Genomic DNA, 21,371 nt, shown 5'->3' on the forward strand with positions numbered 1-21,371 from the left:
TTTCTCATGATAAAAAATTCATCAATAAATTGGGTATAGAGGAACATATCTCAACTTAATAAAGGCCATATATGACAGAACCATAACTGACATCATATTCAATAGTTAAAGGTGGAAAGTGTTTCAACTAGGATCGGGAACAAGTCAAGGGTACCCACTCTTGCCACTCTTATTCAACACAGTACTGGAAGTCCTATCTAGATCAATCAGGCAAGTAAAGAAATAGATCCAAATTGAAAAGGAAGAAGTAAAATTATCTCTATTTGCAGATGATATCATCCTATATACAAAAATATCTTAAAGACTCAACCAAAAAACTGAACTAAGCAATGAATTCAGTAAGATTGTATGATATAAAATCAACATTCAGAAATCAGTTGCATTTCTATACACTAACAATAAAATATCTGAAAAAGAACTAAGTGAAACAATCCCATTTACAGTATCATCAAAAACAATAAAATATTGATACTTAGGAATTAATTTAACCAAGAAAGTGAAACTACAAGACCTTGATGAAATCAAAGAAACTGAAGAAGATACAATTGGAAATATACTCCAAGTTCATGTATCAGAAGAATTAACATTGTTAAAATATCCATACTACCCAAGTCATTTATAGATTCAATGCAATCCCTATAAAAATTCTAATTGCATTTTTCACAGAAGTAGAAAAAAATCATGAAATTTGTTTGAAACTGCAAAAGACCAAACACAGACGAATCCTGAGAAAGAAGAACAAAGCTGAAGGCATCACACTTCCCAATTTCAAACTATACTATAAAACTATAGTAATCAAAAGAGTATGGTACTGGCATAAAAATAGACACATAGACCAATAGTATAGAATAGAGAGCCCAGAAATAAACCCCCACATATACAGTCAAAAAATATTTGACAAGGGATGGGCCTCCCTGGTGGCGCAGTGGTTGAGAGTCCGCCTGCCAATGCAGGGGACACGGGTTCGTGCTCCGGTCCGGGAAGATCCCGCACGCCGCGGAGCGGCTAAGCCCGTGAGCCATGGCCGCTGAGCCTGCGCGTCTGGAGCCTGTGCTCCACAATGGGCGAGGCCACAACAGTGAGAGGTCCACATAACACACACACACACACACACACACAAACACACACAAATATTTGACAAGGAAGCCAAGAATACTCAATAAGGAAAGTATACTCTATTCAATAAATTGTGCTGGGAAAACTGGATAACCATATGCAGTGAAATGAAATTGTACCCCAATCTTACACCACCCACAAACTTAACTTGAAATAGATTAAAGACTTAAACATAATACCTGAAATTATAAAACTCCTAGAAGAAAACATAGGGAAAAATTTCTGTGACATTGGTCTTGGCAATGATATTTTGCATATGACACCAAAAGCAACAACAACAAAAATGAACAAGTGGGACTACATCAAACAAAAAAGCTTCCCCACAGCAAAACAAATAACAACAAAATAAAATACAACCTACGTAATGGGAGAAAATACATGCAAACAATATCAGATAAGTGGTTATTATCCAAAATATATAACGAAGTCATACAACTCAATAACAAAAAGTAAACAGTCCAATTAAAAAATGGGCAGAAGAACTGAATTGATATTTTCCAAAGAAGACATACAACTGGACAACAGGTACATGAAAGATGCTCAGCATCATTAATCATCAGGGAAATGCAAATCAAAACCAAGATCAGATAGCACCTCACACCGGTCAGAATGGCTGCCATCAAAAAGACAGAGAGAAAAGTGTTAGATGTGGAGAAAAAGAAAGGCCTGTGCACTGCTGGTGGAAATATAAATTGCTTCAGCCGCCAGGAAAACAGTATGAAGATCCCTCAAAAAATTAAAAATAAAACTACCATATGATCCAGCACTCCCACTCCTCGGTACACCTCCAAAGAAAATGTAAGCAAGATATTTAAAAGATATCTGTACTTGTATGTTTATTACAGCATTATTCACAATAGCCGAGATATGGTAACAACCTAAGTGTCTGTCAAGGGGTGAATGGATAAAGAAGATGTGGTACATATAGAAAATGGAATAATATCCAGCCACGAGAAAGAAGGAAGTCCTGCCATTTGGGACAACATGGATAGACCTTGAGAGCATTATGGTAAGTGAGATATCAGGCAGAGAAAAACAAATACTGTCTGATATCATTTACATGTGGAATCTAAAAATTCTGAACTCATAGAAACAGAAAGTAGAAAGGTGGTTACCAGAGGCTATGGAATGAGGGAACTGGGGAGATGTTGGTCAAAGCATATAAACTTACAGTTAGAAGATGAATACATTTTGGGAATCTAATACACAGCATTGTGATTATAGTTAACAATATTTTCTTATATACTTGAAAGTTTCTAAAAGACTACATCTTAAATGTCTTACCACCAAAAAAAATAATTATGTGATGTGATGAAGGTGTTAGATAATGCTAAGTGGTATTGCTATTACAATATATAAGTGTATCAAATCAACATACTCAAGCTTACACAATGTTACATGTCAATTATATGTCAATAAAAATGCAGAAGAGCACATAAAATATATAGATTTTGAGTTTTTCAGGTTGAACAGAGAGAAAGATGTTTGGGAAAGAGGACTCAAGTCCTGCCTCCTTTCAACATCCTTTATTCCTGTGGTGGTCTTTTAGTAGAAATTACTACTGCAAGCAATAACTATAAATAGTAAAGCAACATATAACTTCATAATATACAAACTATAGACAGCATTTGAGGAACTAAATGAAAAATTGTCCATCTGCTTACAGGTATATACTCTGAGTGTCCACCATTCTCAACGGCACAACTTCAGATAGTTCTGTGATACAAAAAAGTAAAATAGAAAGTTTTCTGCCCTAAGTATTTTTCAGTCCCTTTAGGGAAACTTGTTGCATAGATATATATGTAATATATATATATATATATATATATATATATTATATATATATAAAATATATATATACACACACATACACACACCTCACAGTCAATGATAATATCTTTTTGTTCCTCACTCAACCGTTAAAATGAAGATAATAATAGCATATATCTCATAAGATTGTAATAAGGATCAGATAAGTGAAATACATGAAAAGTGCATAGAAAAATGCTCCTTGCCCCCAACTCAATTAGTATTATTTATTATTCTCTGGTATTAAAAGTCAGATGCCTGTGCAGCATAAATTATAGCATTTAGAGTGAACTAAATTTAGAAAAAATACATAGGTTAAGAAGAAATTACCAATTTGAAAAAGTAGGCTTATCTGAAAAAGCTTTAACAGAAAGTTATTGAGAAAGGAGGATTCATTTCGGGAGCAAAGGTTGAGTCTGAATGCAAATCTTTGTCATTAAAGTCAAAGAGGAATTGTTTTTCATAAAAGGTTACATTCTGTTCCATATGCTTCAACTCTGACTTGGACCTAGAGGGAAAATAAAGTTCAGTTTTAATTTTTTATTGACATTTGTCATTTTCAATTGTTTACATCGTTCTAACCTAACTTTCCTGCATCCATTACAGGGTGGGGATGCAAAATTCTAACAGCTCATTTCAGGCTCTTATCAGTGCAAGATGGGTCAGTGCTGCAAATAGATTGCAGGGGCAAGAGTCACAAAAGCTAAATTTGAGATCTTTTTTACCTTCTCATATACTGGCTGGACAAACTTCAGCAAAATATTTCCACTTTCAAAGTCTGAGGCTCTAAATTTGTGTAATAGGAATAACTGTACTAACTCATGGTAGTATTCTGAGAAACACATTCGACATTTGAAAGCACTATGCAAATGAAGGCAATTTACACAATTAATTGTGGAAAGTTTTCAGATAATTTCCCCCAAAAAACAGCAATACTTATTAAAGACTTTTTTCTGTTTGGGTCTTAAATCTTCAAATGTTGTGAGAAGGTAGACAGTGATATATGTTTCATGTTTGAGTCGTATTACAAAAGGAACATACCAATTATATAATTGGGTCTAACTACATTCCCCCTGGGGTGTTGGGAAGTTTATAATCCTCCATGCTTACATTCCTAATTTTACTTTGTTGCAAATACTGGACCCCTCCCTGGCTTGCCCCAAAATGCATTTAAACTGCCTTGCTATGCTAATGGTTGGTCTTTTGGAGGACATTTCTGGAGCTCAAAATGTAGAGGAGCAGTTAGATAACCCCAAAGGCCCCAAGAATCTCTGGATTATCTTACATATTTCTTTTCTGAGATTGAACTAGAAACTCTGGACCTGAGAGTCAGAATATTTTAAATAGATTCATCTATCAGTTTTACCTGAGGAATAAACTAATGATAAGTCAACTTGAAGAAAATAATTACAGCACCTTACTTTTTATCCAATGCTCACTAATATCCCCTCTCTTTATCCTGAACATTATTACATAAAATGGAAAGCATTTCTTGAGGCTGTAGAGCAAAAGAATATTGATCTCAAATCAAGGAAAGGAAACAATTCCTCAGGCTCAGAGTTACATAAATGTCATAATGTTCCATATTCTTCTGTTGTAAATGTGGTTTTTCAAATTAAGGGTAAGATATCAATTTTAAATGCTTTAACTGGATATATTTATTTTCTCATTTGTCAAGTTTTCATTATTTAGTGTCATAAAGCTTCATGTTATATTTTAGACCCTTACTGGGTAATTTTCACAATAAAGATCTTAGGTAGGAATTGGCTTCATTTAAAGAAGAGAAAAAAAGAAGTTCCAAATCTTTCAGTTTCAAATCGAGGTACTCTAAAATAAAATTCAGTGCTCTTTGCTACATCTGCCTCTTCAGAAACATTTATTCTGCCTCTCTTCCCCTCCCCAGAGCAGATAGAATGAGAGCATTAGATTCCTTTAATTGGTGATCTTAGAGAAATTATTGCAAAACAGATGTGTTATCTGTTATTTTCTTTAGCATCTAAACAACTTGAATGCTATTACTGGACCTATAATCTGCTGAAAAAATTAATTCTGTCCCAAATGTGTGGAACTGCAATGCAATCATTTGACCATCATCAGCAGTTGCTATGACCACTGTAATAAAAAAATATTTTTTAAAACGTTTTTAAACGTAGCTGAGATACCATATCACCTAAATGATTATACTCAAAATAACTGAATTCAAATTAATTAAGACAAAAATATGATCCCTATATCTAACCCTCTAAATACGAATAAACACAAACCACCTCTTCCATGAACCCTTTCGGGAAGCTCCTTGGGCCAGGATCACTGTAATCGGTACCTCGTTATCCTAGTGCCCCTGAGTTCCAGAGTAAGCTTTGACTCCAGAGAATGAATTATGTAGAAGCAAAAATCCACCACAGGCCCTTTATCTCTTGTTTTGATTATTTGTGACCTGGATTAATCTACTAACTTTGTATGACAGAAATGTTCCAGGAAAAAAAGAGCATCCATTCCATCTATTCCTACATTGTGCCAAGTGATATAATTTGTAGGAGAAATTCAGCTTAGTGGAACAAATTTGTGGTTGTCCCGTTCTCCATACATCTGTCATTCTGTTTGGATTCCAAGTTTACTTAATTTAGCCTCTCTCCAATTGCCATTAAAACCAGTAAGATTAACACAGCACAACTTTTCCTGTCTGAGATAACACAGTGTTTTGGAAAGAGTGTGAGCTTTAGAGCCAGTCACCACTTGCTTCCTACACACAATTAATTAGGCACAGGACACTGGGCAAGTAATTTACCTTCTCTCAGAATTGCTTTCCTTGCTTCTAAAATGATAAGGCAGTAGCTTGGGAAAATTCCTTGTAAGCTTCAAATTGTAAAGTCATATGAAAGTTGTTTAACAAATATACTAAAATATTTGTATAGAGAAATATCCTTTGGTCTTGAGAAAAATAAATGTTGTAATGACTTCATTTGCTCACCAACATCCTTAATTATATTGCCTGGCACACACTAAGCCATTGCCATATATATGTTGAATGAATTAATGAACAAGCATTTGGATATTGCATTTCACTTGCAAAGCGCTTTCATCGTACGATATCATTGGATTCACTCATGTAATCTATGAAGAAGCTATTGGTAACTTTACAGATGAGTAAACCTAGACTCTGAAAAGTAGTGCAGCCCTCACTTCCCTAGCATGAGAAAGATCTAGAATTTGAAATTAGGTTTCCTAAGAATGTAATTTTGGGCCTCATACTTTTTTTTTTTTTTTTTTGCAGTACGCGGGCCTCTCACTGTTGTGGCCTCTCTCACTGTGGAGCATAGGCTCCAGACATGCAGGCCCAACGGCCATGGCTCACGGGCCTAGCCGCACCGCGGCATGTGGGATCTTCCCGGGCCGGGGCACGAACCCGTGTCCCCTGCATCGGCAGGCAGACTCTCAACCACTGGGCCACCAGGGAAACCCCCCTCATACTCTTTTAATTGCAACTAATTATGACCCCAGTAAGAGTCAAATGTGTTTTAAGTTCCTAATCTAAGCCATAAACTTAGTATATGTGATAACAGTTAAATTCAGAACAGGCTGCTCCACTATATAGGTGAGCCCACAGTTGCTGAGAAAAGCTTAAAAATGTGAGCATAATGTCACAGAGCTCTTAAGAGATGTAGCCAGATGTTTTTAAGCTCATGTACATTTGACTACTATTGCTTATAATGTTCAACATATCCTAGGGCATATGGAGGAAAACTGACCACAAAATGAACATGTTCTTTTTCACCCAGTGAGCAATACCTCCATAAACTCACTACTTCTAGAAGAGAAGTTTTCTAGGGGTAGGGGGTAAAAGCTATTAAAAAAAACAAACAAAAAAAGCAGGAATAGTAGACGGGTTAGGTTCCTATGGCCCCCAGGGCATCAATTTTTCAACTTATAAATGGAGATGTTTTTCTTTTTCTTTGGATATCTATTGAAGTTCCATCTGTTCTTAGAAGTGAAAAAACAAACAAACAAACAAAAAAAAAAAAACTGAAAAACCCAGGCAGAGTGAAGCAGTTATTATTACTTTGGTTACTTTAATAACTAAAGCAATCAGTTAAGACTTAGCTGCAAAGGACCCAACAGAGCTTTAGTCTCACTTCAGACTGATGCTGGATTCACTTTAATTTTCACAGACTGTTACAGGACTGAGCTGAGAACCCACAGGAAATGGAAGGACTGTATTTTTGCCAAGGGAATTAAAACTTTTTGATACCAAATTTGACCTAAAATGAACTACTATTTGTCTAGTTCCATACAAAGATGAATTTTGATTCAGGTTCTCTACAAGCTAGAGGAGGAGCCAATGACTGTCCTGAAAAACAATGTTTACAGACCCACCAAGCACAGGTCACAGTTCCATATTGGTGAGAAAAGCACATGACCCTGAAGAATGCCTCTATATTAACCTTTTTTCTGAGTTTTAATCTTCTATACTCCCTCGGTCAAAATTCGAAAGGTTCCAAATTGCCTGGAGAATAAATTATAATTCCTGAATACTCCATTTAATATACCTCACAAACTGGCAAATCTTTTTTTTTTTCTTTTTTTTTTTAAACATCTTTATTGGGGTATAATTTCTTTACAATGGTGTGTTAGTTTCTGCTTTATAACAAAGTGAATTAGTTATACATATACATATGTTCCCATATGTCTTCCCTCTTGCGTCTCCCTCCCTCCCACTCTCCCTATCCCACCCCTCCAGGCTGTCATAAAGCACCGAGCTAATATCCCTGTGCCTTGCGGCTGCTTCCCCCAGCTATCTACCTTACTACGTTTGTTAGTGTGTATATGTCCATGACTCTCTCTCGAAACTGGCAAATCTTTGTTCCTCTTTTTCTTTCTTTTTCTGTCTGTTGCACCCATGTACATTGTTTTCTTGTCTAGAAGCCCCACTGATGCATTCTGGTTTCAGCCCATTACCTAAGACTATTCCTCCTCAGCTGATCAAGGTCAAACTCAATTGATGCAATGAAATATTGCCTTAGCCCTCTCTCACAGGATCTCTCCTTCTTTGAAGTCTGATTGTACTTACTCTTAGAGTTTGAATAAAACATGTGCAGTGATTCAGAGGCTTCCCCCAAGAGAAGCTGTCGGGCTTCCTGCCAACAGACCTCACCAGACAGCAATACTGTGTGTTTTGTTGTTGTTGCTGCTGCTGTTTTTTTAACTAAGGTCCACATTCTGTTCCTTAGCCCTACAAGACTCAAAGTTGATTTGTTAAAACAAGAAGCTAGATCTCGTTCACAGGGGTTGATTCACACTAGCTCACAGATACTACTATGAAGCAGAGTGCCATCCTTCACAATGCGAAACCTAGGCCAAAGTGGAAGAGCCACTTCATTCCTTTGCTCAGTCCATTCTTTCCTTCTATACAGGTGACCTGGATGTCTGCTTCTCATCAGAAGGGGAAAACTAGGTCAAATCAAGGGGATTACTTATATGAATAACATATTTACTGGAATCAGGCTAAACGGAACGCCAGATTCATCACTCTCTACATTAAGTATAACCTCTCCAAGGTTATACTTGACTTAAAATCTGTTGGATGAGCATTGAATGAAAGGAAGTTCCCAGGGTCCCTTTCATTCTCCGTGCTAAGCAACCACTTAATAACTGCTTTTTTTTCTTTAACTAGATTAAAAACTCTATTTTTAAAAAAATGCCTTGTCTAACTAAGCTCTAACCTATTTTTTTTTCTTTTAAGTGCCTTCATGTTTTTCTTCCAATCCATTATGTGTTGTTTTTATGGTGTGAGAACTCCATTTTCCTTTCACGTTACTTAATCTGTGACACTCTAAACCCATTATCACAATGTTCACAGAGAAGTGGACAACCACATTCTCTAGAAACTGAGTAATTTTTATGTCACTTAACAGTTATCATCATTTTCATTCAAAGATGTCACTGCTCATCTGTTGAAACACAAGATAGACCAAATTTCCCCATCAGATGGGGCGTCTGCACTAAGCCTCACATTGCCTCAGATACCTCTGCACAGAAGTATGCTTGCCAGATTGCAGCCAAAAGGATATCAGCCCTAGGAAAATAGCATCATTTTTTACTCTTGCCTATAATGTATACATAGCCAAAAGTGGTCATCCCTCTCTAAGGTCAAACACTACCCTGTTATGAATTATTTAATGGTGAGTTTATATAGCACTCTGACACTTAACAAGGCACTTTCTACTTTACCTTCCTAAGAAAGATATGAGACTAGAAACCTGATGCAAATAGAGGATAATAAGTTAAACTAGTTACAAGGTACTTCTGTTCACATAAGATTACAGAACTCATCATTCCAGAGTTAAACTATAATAAATTCTGTGAATGTGGGTGGTTTGGATGAGAATCATTTTACCCATAGATTTCTTTCCCTTTTTTTCTTTAAGCCAGTCATGAAGAATATAGGCCCCAGATTTCTCTCACATTTAGATGCTAGGAACAGAAAAATAAGTATTTCAAGAATTAATGATACTACCAACCCTTACATTTACTTTGGAACTCCAGGTGAGAACTAGTCCTGCATTCAGAGTAAATGAATTTTTTACAAAAAAAACAACATTCACATTTCCTCTGAGGAGCATTTCCGACAGAGTACATTCTTCAGAGCTGCCTTCACATCTTTGTTCCTCAAACTATAGATGAGGGGGTTGAGCATAGGAGTCACGACACCATAGAAGAGAGAGATGATTTTGTCTGTGACTTGTACTTTGTCTGCACCAGAGAAGTCTTTAGCTTTGAGTTTTGCATACGTGAAGAGGATGGTTCCATAGAATATAATCACCACTGTGAGGTGGGCAGAGCAGGTGGAAAAGGCTTTGTGCCTTCCCTCTGCAGAAGGAATCCTCAGGATGGTGGGGAGAATGAAAACATAGGAAACAAAAATGAAAAGTACTGGAACCAGAAGAAAAATCATATTAGCAACAACCATGCTAATAACATTTATGGAGAGATATCAGCACAGGCCAATTTTAAGACAGACAAGATTTCACAAGTAAAATGATTAATGACATTATCCCCACCGAAGGGAAGCCGCATGGCAAGAGACATCTGCAACACAGAATTGACACCCCCTGCAATCCAGGACCCAGCAGCCACAGGCACATACAAATTCTTGCTCATAATGACAGGGTATCTCAGAGGGTTACAGATGGCCACATAGCAGTCAAATGCCATCATGCTTAGAAGGACACACTCTGTGGCTCCCATAGCAAAGGAGAGAAACATTTGCACTCCACACCCAGAGAAGGAAATGGTTTTCTTTGAAGCTAAGAACCTGCTGAGAAATAAGGGAATAGAAGAACTGGTGTAGCAAATATCCAAGAATGATAAGTTACTGAGGAAAAAGTACATGGGGGTGTGCAGGTGAGAGTCACAGACACAATGATGATGACTCCATTTCCCAGCAGGATCACCAGGTACATAAGTAGCACCAGCAAGAAATAAATGGCCTCAAGCTCTGGGTAGCCAGAAAGCCCCAGTAGGACAAATTCTGTAACAGAAGACTGATTGGTCTTTCCCATGTTAATATTTTCTTTCACCAAAAGGAATTCTGCAGCAGCCAGAATACATGTGCATCTGTTACCGCAGTGTTTGTAAGAGTTATTTGCACCCTTAAGTGGCTTCCCTTATGGGTAATGTGGACCTATAATTGGATACACAGATATAGCATAAGAACATATTACAATCCTCTAAGCTAAGATCAGTTAGACTTTTAGAACACATGAAGGAGGCTGTAACTCCAAAAAAATATGCCCTTGTCAGAAAACAGATTCAGAACACATACAACTGGGTTAGAATCGTGTATCTCACTTACATTATGAATTTGAAATTATTGTGAATGCAATGTCACCATAACATTTTGACCAAACAATCCAAAACACAACTAATGTTAGCCTCAGCAAAAATAACTGTTCTACAGTTACTAAAACATAATGGTTAGATGTAAATCCTGATTCAACAGTAATTTAACCTCAGTGGCAGCATTGTTTTGTGGCTAGAAGAACAAACTGAAGAGACACATTATTAGAGAAATGATGTTTGGTTATTTCTAATTTGGGGAGAAATATATACCTGCGATATCCTAAGAATATTAATCAAAGGCATTAGTAATGGTTATAAAAGAAAATATAGTTAGATAAAATTACTCTTCTTAGTCTTTTTCAGTACAAATTGAGACATGTAGGTAACCCTACTGTCCTGATAATGAATGACACGTTGATCTCAGAAAACTCTAGTGCACATGTCTCAATCTACAGTCAAAACAAAACTAAATGTATAAACTAAGAAATTTAAGTGACAGGGGATTTACTCTTTTACCTCCAGGTATGAGAAAATACATATTATCTTCTCCCTGCATAGAAATCAGCTGCTTCTGCTCTAACAGCTGCTCTGCTGATCCTCCTCTCACTGCATATTCAGAAAACCCACAAAAGAGAGGGGTGAGTCATTCAAAAATATTCTTAAGCATTAGCAATACATTATAAGTATCTGTATCCCCACTTACTGGAATATAGAGTATTTCTATATTAAAATGCCAGAAACTGAAGTAGCCTTACTTTTTAATGAGATTGCAGGTCTCATAAATTCCATCCCAGTAAATTCAGTAAGATAACTATAAGAAGAGCTATCTGCTTCTCACTTTTCATTAATATCAAGTAGCTGCCATTGCTACATTGTAAAAAGAAAAAAAAAGCAATTAACCACTAGCAAAATAGAACTGACTTCCAGTAAAATGAAAGTTGGGGCTTTTTACAGTCATTTCACTAATAGAAGATCCCTTAAAGCATTAGCCCAGTGGAGCACCAAACAACTTAAAAGTCATTGCTGCTTTAAGGATATTTCTAATCCCAAAAGCAATTTAAAGTTCACAATGTAGTTTGGATAGAATTTAGAAAATTTCTAGTACGTCTGGGATGAAGTCCCTTAGAAGTAATTAAAACAAAGTTGTTAATACAATTTAATTACGGTGGAACTCACAAAACAAATAAATCTTCTGACCTTACACCCTCTGGGAAGACCAAATTTAGAACTGCTCTCCAGGTAAAATAGTCAAGACATAGAAATTAGAATTAACTATATCTGATGGAAAGATGTAGCAGTAATCTGTGACACTTAGGTCAAAATGATACTTGTTCTTAATAAAGTATCTGCTAATCACCTTTATTTTGACCTCTAAATCCTGGAGGCTCAGAACCCATAAGCTTCATTCTGGTCTCACTGGCCTCTCTAAACAGCCAGAATCATGTGCACAGTCATTTTAATTTTGCTCATTCAGGCCCTCTGTTCAAATACACTCACAATACCCCCAAATTTATCCAACCTGTCCTTCAGTCATGCCCACACTGGCATGACACAATACAGAGTAGACCACATCAACAATTTCCATGATGTGAACAAACCACACTTTACTTATGAACAGGAAAAGATGTTCCGACTTGAAGTGGATAATTATTATGACACTTGCCATGACTATCTTTTGAAATCAATATCAACCCTTGAAGACTTCAATCATTTTACTCAGATGTTGTAAAATACTCTTCCAGCATGGAAACAAGTGAAAACATCATGTGTAATTTTTAAAAGAAGGGAATAAAATTTGAGAACAATGCTTTTTTGTCAGTGGACAACAGTTTCAAAAAGTCATTGAGCAACATAATCCTAAACAATGGGAAAGCAACTTATGTCACAAAAGATGGTATTATATGCTTCAAAAAATCAAATTTGAAGAGCAGTTCTCAGAGTTGTGAACTTTATTTAACTACTTTTTCAGTATACTGGCTCATAATGCAAATGTTGGACATGTTTTCTCATTAATGAATGTTGAGTAGACAAAGGAATTAAATAGTTTTGATGTGACCACAGTAAAAGCCATATTACAATGCAAATGGAAGACAGTCTGTAACTGCAACGAGTTTTATAAGCAGATTATGCAAGACAAAGAAATGTTAAGTAGAGCCATATATTTATAGAAATATAATTAAAGAGGTATGTAGTATAGATACTTATAATTCATTCCAGATAAACAAGTAATTTTTAGTACAAATATTTCCTATACAATACTTTTCTTCTTTCCCAGTGTACATATGGGAAGGCAATTAGAAATAATTCAAATTTAACTGGGCACCATCTACTATTATTTGCAAGCCTAGCAACCCTAACTTCATGTGGCTAGGATTCACATGGAATCCAGTCCAAGCCTGGGTTGTCCCACCCAGCACCACGGCCAGTTTTGGCCATTCCCAGGCAATGGAGGGAGTCCTGCACTCCCTCCAGGTATCTGAGCAGTACTACTCACAATAATACTGTGAAGCAATATTATTTTCAAAACCTTCAAATGAGAAACAGAAAGACAGTATTCAGTGTATTTCCCTGAACCACCCTGATAAATACAGCTTGTATATCTGTTGTCTCAAGTGTAACCAGCCACCACATAAATATCACCTACAGCTATGATACATATATATATATATATATATATATATATATATATATATATATATATGGTTGTCCCTTCCAGGACACATATTGTAAGAAGAAACATTTAAGATGGACTAATACGAAACTCATGATCAAGTACCACTCTTCAACATTTCTAAGTCCTAGACTATCATCTTGTCATCTCCCTTCCTGGTTTCATTCAATTCAGTGTGTACTAATTGAGGCCTCCTTGTTCTAGGAACCAGGTCTGCTTCTTCCCTAGATCCCATGAAATTACTTTAGTCCTCTGCTAAGTACTATAGCCCATTACAAAAATGGCAAGTTGATGCCTAGGGTTTTAATATCTGGGGTCGAATCCCCTAATGTCAACTGCCCATCTATCCTCCGGAGATTGCCCTGGATTCTCCATTCATGCTGCTCTCCCTCAGGCTAGGCCACACATCATTCCATGCTTCTCCCTGGAGGGGATGGAGCCCCCTGGAGGGGCTCGAGCACTGCTCGAGTTCCCTAACTCCCAGGTCCCTCTGTATCTCTTAGTTAGGGATGGCATTCAAATACCATCTTCTTGTTCCTTTACCAGGAAGCTGGTACACCTGTCCATTTCAATCCATCTAAAGACAAACTAACCATGTAATTAGGTATCAGTCACTTAATCTGGCTCACGCCTCTTCTGTTACCTAAAATAATGTACTCTATTTAAATACAGCTATATTTTATATGAATTGGGAACAAAATTTTGATTTCATGATAGGCCTTCATCACCTTAAAGTTAGATAAAGGCAATGTTTTCATACATTTTTGTTGAATGGTCACAGAACCTCATCTAGATCCTCAGGCTAAAATTTATCTAAATTGTTAACATTAGCCATAATACAGCTACACTGTGATCAGTATGTTAACTCATTTAATCATGAGACTCTCTCACAGCCTCATTATCATTTTCTCTCTTGCCTGTTTCTCTAACAGGTGGGTTTTGTACATGGCAGAAAAGAATCTATCAAGACAGAAGAGTGACAGACTGATGGAATAGTAGAAGGCAACAAGTAAATACCAATTAGCCCATTATATAAGAAACAGAACAGGGACACCATATGGGGTCAGTTACCTAGAATTTGAATGGAATATCTCCAACACTAAACAGTGGAAGGATCCGAGCTGTGGTTAAAACAAAACAAAACAGAAAAAACACTATCAATCAATAAATTTGGTTGAGATAGCAAGAGATGGAGGCAAGGGGAAAACAAATATAGCACAGCTCAATCTAACTTAACTCAGTTCCAATATAGGTCTCTGTATGAGGACTGTTTCTTAATAAATTTTTAATCTAATTAATCATCAATAAACAACTTATTATGAAAGTAATGTATTTCCAGTTTTTGCAGAGAGCAAACTAGCGTAATCTTTTGACTTCTTCCCCACTCAAACATGGAAATGACATAGAAATAAGATTAAAAACATATCAACCTGAAGAACAGAATGAAACTGGGAGAAACCCAAGGAAACAGAACGTAACCACTAACAAGAAATAGATTGTGGGAATAGTTCTGAGTAGAGTTCTTCCTTCTCTGTTGCATTGCCATGAGGAAATTATGCTTGATCCTTCTATAACCCTTACAAGCAAAGGTACATAAGGCAACATGAGAGTGGTCCAGAGCTAAGAAGAGTTGAAGAGTGAATAACTCACTACAAGTGCACACAAAGCTTCCTACCAACCTAGGGAGTTCCCTCTTTCTGTCTCATCTCACTACACAAGATGAAATATTTTTACCAATGAAGAAAAGGACTTAGAAGAACAGCATCCAGGAAGAGGTGAAGGATAAGTACCCTAAGAGTTAGCGTTTCCAGATGAGCAACCATATTTGCACATACCCCAAGTGTAGTACAATGGGCTCTCTACTTTTGTACTCACCTGAAGTAGCACAAGTTAGGGCCTGGACTTTTGCCTTTTCCGTATAAGGTACACATTACTGACCAAGGTACCTCAGAGGAAAACAAATTCTATAGAGAAGAATACTGTGATAAATGGTGAACACAACTCTTATAAAAGAAAGATAATAAAATGTGCAACCCAAGATCACATGAGACAGAATTCATTAAACAAGAGAGCGCAAAAATTTTGAAAGAGCCAAATAAATATCCTTGATGAGATAACGAAGTATATTCCTGGCATAAAGCAGAAATAAGCAGTCACCAAGAAAAGAATCATACGGTAATACTGGGTATTACACATTTAACAGTTGAAATAAATAAGAAACTCAATAAATGGGATATATAGCAGAATGAAAACTATAACTATATGAGGCATTAAAATAAGCTTCAAATACTTTCAAGTAATTTAAATCATTCATAGAATGATTGACCATATAGATTTAAGCTAGAAAAATTTTTAAAAAGAAAATATAACTAAAAATATCCCAAATGTTAGGAACTTACACATGGACTCCTAATAACATATAGTATGAGGAAGAAATCACAACAAAAAATAAAGCTGTTTTGAATCAAATGGTAATGAAGATACTACTAAAAACTTATGGAATCCAGCTAAAGCCAGTGATCAGAAGAAAATTTATAGCCCCAAATATATTTATTAGAAAATAATCTTAGATTCTATCTCCAAGTTTAAAAAAAGAACTGAAAATCATACCAACATGTTCCATACTACCCCATCTATTCTGCTATTGAGGTTACCAATGGAATTTTTTATTTACATTACTGTATTTTTTAGTTCCAGAATCTCCTTTTGGTTCTTATTTGTATTTCCCATCTCTTTTCCAAGACTTTCTATTTCTCTGCTTAGGCCTTCTATTTTTTTTCATTTGTTTCAAATGCATGCATAATTGCTCACTGAAGTATTTTATAATGCTGCTTTAAACTGCTTGTAAAATAATTCCAACATGTTCATCTTGTCATTGCATCTGGAGATTGTCTTTTATCATTTACACTGAGATACCTGATTCTTTGTTTGAAGAGTGATATTCATTTTTATCCTGGATATTTTATGTACTGAGAATCTGGATCTTACTCAAATCTTCTGTTTTAGCAGCCCTCTTCTAAAACCATGCCCTTTCGGGAAGGGAGTCACTACCTCATTCATACCAGGTGGGGTGGAAGTATAGGTTCACCGCATGGCCTTCATGACACAATGGGGATAGGAAAATCCATTGCCAATGGGATGTAGGGAAAGCCCTGACCTCCCACTAGTACTCTTCTGAAATCTTGTCTGGAGGGGAAGGGCACCTGCTACAGCTGGAAGAGGGTGGAAGTCTAGGCTTCCTACTTGATATTAGCTGAAGAAGAGGGGGAAGGGCTGCAGTATTTTTCTCTGGTGTTCGCCTGCAATACGGCAAGCATTGCCGAAATGTTTTCTATCCTGCTAAGCTACTCTCCTCTCGGTCCTCTGGCTACGGAGAGTAAGATTTCCTTGGTGCTTTTTTGTTTGTTCCCATTGGTGTTTCCAAGTTGTAGGCTTATCTAGAATTCAGTCTGAGATATATAGAAGGCAAAAAGGAAATCCTGGAAACCCACTGCCTTTTGGTTGCTTGGGTCCCAAAGGGACTAGCTAGTCTTTTTTCTCTCTACCTTTCCCAGTCTTCTTAGGCTTTTTAATATATAATATCCAGAGTTTTAGCTGTATTTAACAGAATAGGGAGAAGCGTCTGCTCCAACTTCTTTGGAACCAGAAGTCCTATATCTATTTAAAAAGTGAATTCATTATTATAATCTTCCCTAAAAAATATTTAGCTGAAATAACTCCACCATGAATTATTTCAATCTTTTAAGAAAGATTGAAATTGAAATTGAAATTTCTTTCTTTTAAGAAAGAAATAAATTCAGTTTTATACAATCTGTTCACAGATAGAAAATGCAGGAAAGTTTCCCAATTCATTTTATGAGGCTAGCATAAACTTCATACCAAAATCTAACAGGATTATGTTTAAAAGGAAAAATAAAAGCCTAGCTCTCATAAACACAGTTGAAAAAAATCCTCAAAAAACCATTAGTACATTGAATGAAGTGTTATATAAAAGGAACAATAGCTTACAATTAAGTGGAGTTAATTCTAGAAATGTAAGAGTGGTTTAACATTCAAAAATCAAACAGTAAAATTATAGTAATATTATTAAAAAGAAATATCATGTAATAACATTCATGGAGGCAGAAAACTATTGTAAAATTATTGTTCTTTGTTTTTAACCTTATGGAACAAGTTTCACTTTGCCTTGTCTTATGTTTATGTATTTAGCTATCTGAAAGCAAGAACCTTGCCTTTTCATCTCTGTACATCCTCACAATTTTGACATCAAAATTTAGTGAAAGATCTTTCACATAATCAGATCTTAAATAGGAATAAAAGAAATATAACAAATGTTTTTAATGTTATTAAAGTACTGTTGCCCATTACATTTTCCAAATTATTCACACTAACCTCTTGCCTCATGGTTTATCTTTTTTGTTGTTGTTTTTTGGTTTTTTTGTTTTTGTTTCTTTCATGGTTTATCTTTTACAAATGATCTTGGGTCTCCATGTTAAAGTCACATCCCTCTTACTAATATATATATTCTAGAGGTGCTGGTATGATATAAATGTGAATGGAATTAAAATAAGAGCTATCACAACACCGTCAGAGAGCCAACCAACAGGATAAGTGGAGTTAGAGGAAGCAGTTGGGAAGCAATGGCAGTAATGTGTTGCCCATTCTCTTGAGGCTGGGCATCTACACCTTCAGCTATTACAGCCTTATATCTCCCTACTCCACCAAGGAAAAATGAACCATATTGCACTGGATTTTCCATTCTACAAAAATTGTAACATTTAATGCTGGGAATGGGCTTTTACTCATTAGGAATAGGGAATAAAGAGAATCATTGATTCTAGTCTTTCACCATTGTCATTACTGTGAAAAGTAGAAAATTACTGTTTCACTCTCCATTTATTTTTTGTTCCCTATTTTCCATTTAGATATTTTGAAATCAGTTAAAATTGCCTGAAAAAATAATACAGAACAATTCAAAATATACAATTATTTTTTAAAGTAGGTTAGAAAGTTAGAAATGCACTATGCTCTTGAGTTTATTATATATAGTATATGCCTATGACTATATTAAAATATTAATAGTTACTATAACTGAAATGGTGGATGAATTTAATTTCATTTGAATTTTTCCAAATTTCCCAGATGTTTTCCAATAAGTATGTATTATTTATTTAATCAGGAAAGTTTTATTTTTATCTTTTTTTATATTGGAGAATATATGATTTACAATGTTGTGTTAGTTTCAGGTGTACAGTAAAGTGATTTAGTTATACATATACATATATCTAATCTTTTCCAGATTCTTTTCCCATATAGGTTATTACAGAGTATTCAGTAGAGTCCCCTGTGCTATACACTAGGTCCTTGTTGATTATCTATTTTATATATAGTAGTGTATATATGTTAATTTAATACATTTTTAATTTATTAAAAAATAATCATTTAATAAGTTAGATTTAATTAGATCTTTGAGGCAATATCCCTAAAGCTTTAAGAACTACTACTACTCTCCACATAGTTTAGAGATACTATTTAAATTCCTTCTGAGATTATAGAGTCTCTTAGAAGAAAACAAAGAAGGATTTAAATTGCTATCAGAGCCACTGATGGGTCCTAAGGAAATTTTTAAGGCTCAGAGATTGGGGAATATTTGTAAGATTTACTATCGATACGAACTCAAGACAGAACATTCAGGTAAGAATGACAGCCTTACCAAACAGCTCAAAAAAAGAAGAGAGCTAAGATGTCAACTAGCTTGAGGAAGTACAACCACAATGAATTTATTATGAATTTATTACCAAGAAGTTGGTAAAATACTGGAATAGAATAAGGAATGATATCTAGTGATGAGTGTGCTTGTGTCTAACACTACATCCTTTTTTAGAAACTGAAGTCCCAACAGGACATGCTACCTATTGGGTGTGGAGAAGGTAAGAATCCTACATAAAAAATTAAATAGGAAGTACTGGGGCAGTATTTTAAAGATTTGTTTCAGAAAAAGAAAGAGAAATGGAAATAATAAGTTCTCAATAATTTATTTTTTATATATTTTTTTACTTTGAACTGATTTTAAACTTTCAGAAAATTTACCAAATTAGTGCAAAGAGTTCCCTTACATCTCTCAACTAACATCCAATGTCAATATCTTACACAACCATAGTACAAGTATCAAGAATAAGATATTAAGGTTGGTACATTATATTAACTGTGGACTTTATTCAGATTTCACCAATTTTTCACTAGTGTCTTTTTCTGTTCTAGGATTCTTTTCAAGGTCCCACACTCTATATAATTGTTATTTGTCCTTTGTCTCTTCCAGTTTGTGACAGTTCCTCAGTCTTTTTTCTTTCATCAATTTGAAAAGCTCTAAATAAAAAATTAAAAAAGAAATATACACAAAACGAATTATTAAATTAAGGAAATATCTTGAATATCTATAAACATCATTTTAAATTATCATTTCTTCTTACGATGAAAAAAGGGGAAAAAATGTGAACCTGAAAGTCCAGATTAAATTAACACAGGTTGTGCAATTACTCTGTATCAAGGACTATCACGTCACACATACTTACTTCACAACAATTCTATAAAATAGGTGCTATTATGCTAATATTACAGATGGCACAGTTTGTGTCTTGCGCAAGGTCTGTACAGTTAAGAAACCACAGAGCGGAGACTAAACTCTAAGTTCTCTGACTCCTAGCCAACTGCTGTTTGCATTAAGACATGGTACTTTTTCATAAATAAATCTTATCAGCATTTCGGACAAAGGGATAAAAGGATTAGGGCACAGTAGGCTTCCAGGGCACAGCCTTGGAGATGGTGAGAGCATTCAGGATAAGCAAGGTGAATCAATCCCAGGAGTGAGCCTGTTGCTCAGATAGACGTTCCCACTAGACAAGAGTTAAAACGCTGTTGCTGTGTTTCCAACAACAAAAAAATTGCACTTGGTTTCCACACAGAAATGTTAGTGAAAAACCCAGAATAATTCTCAATACCACGTAGAAAAAGGAGAAAAGGCCTTTCTTTTTTACCTTTGCCTTTGCTCACTCCATCTTATTCATTAATGTTTCCTTTGGGGGCTCATAGAAGCTTATTTATTCACACAAGCACTGGGGATCTCCTGTGACGGATGTTTCATATTGTGAAGAACAAAGTCGTTTTACCAACAAAAGGGGAAACCTGATAACTCTGAAATTAGAATTCAATACTTAGTGCTGGAAACTTACTCCTGAGGAAGCCTTCCAGGATGGCTGAGGTAGAGCCCGATTTAAGAGGCTCCTGGGGCAAAATAGGAAACACTGGTTGAATTTATATGATTTACAGACAAACTTCCGTTGGCAAATACAGGTAGACGATAGATGCACATGTTTTCTTTCCTTGCACAGGTGGTGCCCAATGGTGAAAAATAATCTAAGGACAGGGCCTTTCGGGAGATGGATAAAGCTCAGGGAGCCAAGAAATTGAAACTTTACATATTTTGAAGAAAGAGAAAGAAGCAAAAGTAACGGAAGCCCCCAACTGCTTCCCCAAGGTCTTGCCTTTCTACCAGGTATCTCCTCTTTCTCTTTACTATATGATACTGTTGTTGCTTTTTTAATGAATCCTATCTATACCGCTAACCTTGGTCACATTCTAAATGGTGGGTTCTATAATCTTTTTTTGCAAGAACTGGGCTGTGTCAGTACGTCTTCTCAGAGTGGATATATTTGTGAGATTGACTGGTTGAAACTGGAACATTAAATGGCCTGAATTAGTCTCTGAAAAAAAGCAACAGAAAATCTCAAGTCAATTCCAATCCATTGACTGTTCTTTTTCCTTCTTGGGTTTTAGAGACAGCTGGAGCCAACAAATGCCTGGACCTTCTGGCCTCTTTGGCTTCTCCTAATCATTAGAAAGAACGCAGAGATGCTAACCTTTGCCCCAGGGCAGTTCC

General features: G+C 35.8%; 1 pseudogene; it reads right to left on the reverse strand.

Moving 5' to 3' along the window:
- Positions 1–8,347: 8,347 nt before the first annotated feature.
- LOC149749012 (olfactory receptor 13C7-like) lies at positions 8,348–13,459 on the reverse strand (annotated as a pseudogene).
- Positions 13,460–21,371: the final 7,912 nt, after the last annotated feature.

This window comes from Delphinapterus leucas, chromosome 6 (assembly GCF_059928025.1).
Source record: "Delphinapterus leucas isolate spDelLeu-1000000601 "Yukka" chromosome 6, BTC_Dleu_Yukka2, whole genome shotgun sequence".
Taxonomy (NCBI): Eukaryota; Metazoa; Chordata; class Mammalia; order Artiodactyla; family Monodontidae; genus Delphinapterus; species Delphinapterus leucas.